Genomic DNA, 6,298 nt, shown 5'->3' on the forward strand with positions numbered 1-6,298 from the left:
GATCTAAGGTTGACATTTGATGAAAATATGGATTGATCGAGAAGTTTCTAAGATACAGAAAAAGTTTTTTATGAGATCAATAGTTGGAGAAATTAAGAAAGGATCTAACTAAGGGAATTTAATGATTGGAAATAGAGAACAAATTTCAAGGTAAATGTGTGATACCTATGTGTATAGATCCAATGAATCTGAGTTGGATGGAGATTAGATGATCACAATTAAGTGGAAAAATGTGGGTGAATCTGGTGAAGTGGAAATAAGTTGTATATTTAAGGGATGAACAAGTTGTTCATTGTTGTTGATCAATTTGTTAGTGAAGAAGAAGAAAAAAGGTGAAACCAAGAAGAGATGCATTGTGAAACCAAGCAAGTGAAGTGATAAGTTGATGTGTATTTGAGAGGATTACCAGGAAAGAAGAAAGAGGAAGGTTAGAGGAAAAAAAATGAATGAATCAGAGATCTGAAATAACATACATAGTTGCATTAATTATTAAATCATTTCACTATTACTCTCTAACTTTTGTAGTATAAAATATCTTATTAATGGAGTAGACTTAAAAATCTTATTTGTAAATCCTTTTTAAAGGTAACATTCTATTGTTTTAATTTTAATAAGGGTTATTTTAGTGGAGAGTTTTTATTTGTAGATACTTACTATTTTTAGTAAGTTGTTCATAAAAGTTTAGAATATTTTGATTTCACAAGTAGAGTTTCATCTTAGATATATTAGTATGTCAATTGTGTTTCATAACCATATCATATGTATTGGTGAAGTTATCGAATATTTTTGGTATAAAAAATTTAAGCACAATTTTGAAGGCTTTAGATGCTCCAAAACAAGGTCAAACCCCAACTCACAAACTCTTGTGCATTCAAGTGTTGTAGATCAGGATTTGTCATTTCTGAAAAGTGGTTATAATAGCTAATGAAAGCAATAATTAAAAATTTATGATCTCCAGAAGTTGGACTACCTAAAATTATGATTTTTAATGGTTTTGAGTCAACTCTAATGTAATGAAATGTGAAAAAAATATAATTTGGGGTTGGTCGACCTCAAGGCTTAGGAATAAATTTCTAGAAACTTCGTGAGTAGTGGAAAATTGCCTATATAAAGAAGACCCATAGGGTTTTCTTTGAGCAATTTTGGGTAGTTGTTGATAGCTTTGTCTTACAAAATATTGTGAGGAAAAGACCTAGGTGTCTTTGCATGTTGTATTTCTAAAATCTATAATTCCATACTTTTAGAGATAAGAAGAAGCCCATTTTCTATTCTTGCAAATTATTGTTATCTCTATTTCTATTATGTCCTAGTGGTATTAAGGGGAGCACCCTTCATCAAATATTAAGATAAATTTTATGTGACATAATTATCATGGATGCGTGAGTTGTATGTTTTTGAAGTAATTGATAGCAACCAACAAGATGGGGGCTAACCCTGAAGTACAAAAAGGTTGAATAAACAGCCAGAGGTAACCTCCCTATCAACTAACCAATACCAACTTTAAACTTCAAAAAAAAAAAGTGTTCATAGTCAACTTAATAGTACTAGCAGTCTTTAAACTAATATGCACATGTGATGATGAACATGTAAATATTTTTAGTTACTTTCATGATAATATCAGTTTGAAGATTATGAAAAGAATGGGTTTCAAAGGTAAAGGTTTGGGAAAACATGATTTGGGAATGATGAATCCAATTGAGAAAGAAAGGAGGCCAATGTATGAAGGCCTTGGATACTCTATAGGCAAACAAAATATGCATACAAGTTCATGCAAATCAATTGAAGGTATGAAGACTATGCAATTTACATATTATCATACATCAGAACATACAAAGGAAAGATGTTGGGATCTGTATCCATGTGGTATTTGTGGATGGAAATATTCTTGCAAAAAGAAATGTTGGGATAGAGAGACAAGGAATGAATGCATAAAAATGGATTGTGGATGGATCTAAGATGGAAGAAGGCTATAGGTACAATATTTTTTTTATTAAGTTTAAATTTTCAAGTGTTAGAAAAGATAGAAATTTATCAAAAGTTGAATGTTCGGGGAGAATTACAAACTGTTTGATTAAATTAGATTATTTGTCTAGCAAGATGTCCATGGAAAGTGATTTTGCACTAAGTTTAGAATTAAAGTTTTCAAGAATTTTCCACAACAATTGGACAAATTAAAAGGCATTGGATGAGTAGTTGAAGTTAGTTTGAGTAAGGTTTTGGATCCCCTAGCACCTACAGTGTGGCTCAGTAGAACATGTTGAGAAAATATAGGAGTTTTACATCTGAACCTACAACGGACTAGACATCCAATTTGTCATAGCTCATGGTTAGAGCATACCAAGAGAATCACAAGATTTCCTAGGTTCGATCTAAATTTCAAGATTTTATGTTTGATATGCTAATGAGATTTTGTGGTCAGTAGAAACCACTTGGAAAAGTTTGTGATCATGAATGTAGAAGTTTATGGTAAACTAAAAACCATTTCAGGATTGATTGATGAAGAGTAGTGCATGCAATAGAATTTGTGGTAGAAATTAAGGGGTAGTGTTGGAAGACTAATTTCTTCTTTCACCATTTCAACTGATAGTCGAGTCTTGCATGCACTGAATACACCGAATAAGGTTGATAAGAATAATGCATCAGTTGAATTGTTAGTCTTTAAACATGCAAAAATACATACAATAAATTAATTAGTATTTTCCAAGAATAAGAAGAAAAGATTCCACATCAATTCCATGAAAGATGTTAATAAAATAAATTGACTATTAAGTCAGCTGTTTAAGAGCTTGTTAAACTCCAATTTATTACAACTTAGTCCCAATCTAGTTTATGTTTAACATAGCTTTGTCATAATTTTAGACTGAGATGATTGCCATGTATGTAGATTTTACCATCACACCAAAAGCACGTGCTTGTGGTGGAGAGGACTCATCAGGGAAATAGTCACTATGTCAACACCCTCCCACACATCCACACAATGGAGCGGGATACAATTGTTTGTCATGTGGGATTTGCACCCACTACAGACCATGTTGATAATCCAAGCCTACATGGACGAAGGGTCAAAGGGCTTGTGATATTCAAACCGATGATCTGCACCAGATATAGTTGCAATGCCAACTATGTATTCAATTAAGGAATAATTCTGAAATTTCAATATGAATAAAGTTTGATTATTTGTTTCAGCTGTAGCTACATATTGTGATTGTAATTGTTTTTAATTTCTCCTCCTTGTTAGGCTATCTATGTATTTGAATATGTGCAAAAGCATGCTCTTTGAATGTTAACTTTGAATTTTAAGTTCAATCTGCTATCAGATTTGAAGAGGAAATATTAGGAATTTGAGATTGGTGAAAATAATGAGAATAATTGAAGGAGGGAAAGATTTGTAGTGGGTACTCGCAACAAGCTTAAAATGAAGAAGATTGGTTTGTATAAGATTGTAAGCAAACATGATTTAGATAGTGCGTATAAACTAGAGTGGCCTAGTGGATTATATATATATATATATATGATGCAGGAGCATCTTGCATAGAAAAAAAAAAAAAATTGTGGAGGAGAGAGAAAGTGACGAAAATTAGAGGAGAAATAATTTTTTTTTTTTAAAAAGGGAAAAAGGAGAAAAGAAAGGAAAAAGTGATTTCTATTTTCGAGGTGCATAGGTGGCATAATAGAAAAAAATAAAAATAATAAATGGTTGTCATTCCATTTATCGAGGTGAGTGGGTAGAATTCTAGAAAGTTATGAATATTGTAGAAAGTTTTGGAAGTTGTAGAAGGTTGTGGAGGAATTCTAGAAGGTTGTGGATAAGTCATGCATGGGGTGGTAAGTGCCTATTTAAGCAAGGCATATGGGCATTTCTAAATCAACCTCAAGGGGAAGCTCAAGGAGAAGCTTGAGGAGTAGAAGCTTGAGAAGGGGAAGCTCAAGGAGAAGCTTGAGAAGTGGAAGCTTGAGAAGGAGAAGCTCAGGAAGTAGAAGCTTTGGAAGGAAAGCTTGGAAAGGTGAAAGTTGTGGAAGGTGAAGCTTGGAAAGCTTGGAAGGCTTCAAGGTGTGAAAGAGAAGGAGGAAGTGAAGAGTGAGTGTTCTTGAGTTTGTGAACAGAGCACCGAATGTGAGGCAATTTACAGCAGGATTGTGATGGAGTTGTGAGTGTAGACAGAGCGCCGAATGTGAGGCAGTTTACACTTGGATCTTGGATAAAGTTGGAGAAGAGCTAGTAATTGCGGTTTAGAAACAAGGAGGTTGCTTGGTGGCTTACGAGCACAAGTTGAGATCTTGGAGGTTTCTACTAGAGTGTGGATCTGGACTAGCTTGGGTTTGGATTGGATCTTGAGAGATCTTGTAGAAATGTTATTGTAATTGCTATTGGATTTTCAAGTATAATAAAATTGTATTCATATTGTTGCATTCTTGGTTGTGAGTTGGTAGGGTGGTGTGGCCCTTCGTCAGTGGTATCAGAGTGTATCTACATTAGTGGTATCAGAGTGTACCTTTGTCAGTGGTATCAGAGCAGGAGATCTTGAGTGTACAAGCATATCGCCGAAGTGTGAGGCAGTTTGTACCAGGACCTTGGTTGGGTAAAGTTTATCAGAGCTTGTGGATTGCAAATCCGTTGTCCTAGACTTGTGATGTGGTTCCTGATTGTTCGTGCGAGGTGGCAGGTTGCGATTTGACTTGCAAACAATTTGGTTGTCACAAGGAGCGTGGGAAGGATTTGTTGCAGAGGGTTTACAAAGATCTTGGGAGATGGCTCCAAGAGGATTGGACCCTAAGATGATTGCAAAACTCCATGATATAGTGGAGAGGAATTTTTCTAAGATGATTTCTCAGTTGGATGATAGATTGGCTGATCAAGTTGAGGAGGTTCGTGAGAGAAGATGGCATCGCAAGGTTGAGGTGGAAGAGGTTGGTTTTGGTGATCAGTTTGTGGAGTCTGATGCAGAACCTGCAGAGCAACTAGAGGTTGTTGCTGAAGATATTCCTAATGTTGTTGATGTTGGGATAGAGGTTGGTTTTCATGATCAGTTGATTGAGTCTGACATGGAGACTGCAGAGCATTTGGTTGTGGATGATCTAGTTGGTGTTGGTGGTAACTTGTATGTTGCAGAGCATTCAATCGTGGATGATCCAGTTGTTGGAGGTGAGTTATGTATTGCAGAGCATCTTGTTGTGAGCAATGAGGTTTTTGGTGTTGAGAGTTTGGCATGTATTGATGGTGATCTACATGTTGGTGCTGATATGGAGTTTTTTGTTGTTGATGCGAGGTTTGTTGCTATGGGTGTGAATTCACTAGTTGTTGATGTGAATGAGGATTTGTTGATGAAGAATTATGTTCAGTTTGTTTCTGGGAGTGAGCACGCTAATTGGATGGTTGAGATTCTGGTGTTTGATAGAGTGATGCAGATGTGGAAGATTTGTATGGTGGTTTTCTTGTCTCTGTTGAGGTGGAAACCTTTGGTGAAGATGAAGATGGTGGTAGATATTTCTTTTGGCATCAAAGTTTGGGACACACTTTTCTATTTACCGGGGGAGTCTGATGCAGGAGCATCTTGCATAGAAAAAAAAAATTGTGGAGGAGAGAGAAAGTGACGAAAATTAGAGGAGAAATAATAAAAAAATAAAAAAAAGGGAAAAAGGGAAAAAGGAGAAAAGAAAGGAAAAAGTGATTTCTATTTTCGAGGTGCATAGGTGGCATAATAGAAAAAAATTAAAAAAATAAATGGTTGTCATTCCATTTATCAAGGTGAGTGGGTAGAATTCTAGAAAGTTATGAATATTGTAGAAAGTTTTGGAAGTTGTAGAAGGTTGTGGAGGAATTCTAGAAGGTTGTGGATAAGTCATGCATGGGGTGGTAAGTGCCTATTTAAGCAAGGCATATGAGCATTTCTAAATCAACCTCAAGGGGAAGCTCAAGGAGAAGCTTGAGGAGTAGAAGCTTGAGAAGGGGAAGCTCAAGGAGAAGCTTGAGAAGGGGAAGCTCAAGGAGAAGCTTGAGAAGTGGAAGCTCGAGAAGGAGAAGCTCAGGAAGTAGAAGCTTTGGAAGGAAAGCTTGGAAAGGTGAAAGTTGTGGAAGGTGAAGCTTGGAAAGCTTGGAAGGCTTCAAGGTGTGAAAGAGAAGGAGGAAGTGAAGAGTGAGTGTTCTTGAGTTTGTGAACAAAGCGTCGAATGTGAGGCAATTTATAGCAAGATTGTGATGGAGTTGTGAGTGTAGACAGAGCCCCGAATGTGAGGCAGTTTACACTTGGATCTTGGATAAAGTTGGAGAAGAGCTAGTAATTGCGGTTTAGAAACAAGG

Source organism: Cupressus sempervirens, chromosome 1, assembly GCF_028749045.1.
Source record: "Cupressus sempervirens isolate cs-2001-9-10 chromosome 1, ASM2874904v1, whole genome shotgun sequence".
Taxonomy (NCBI): Eukaryota; Viridiplantae; Streptophyta; class Pinopsida; order Cupressales; family Cupressaceae; genus Cupressus; species Cupressus sempervirens.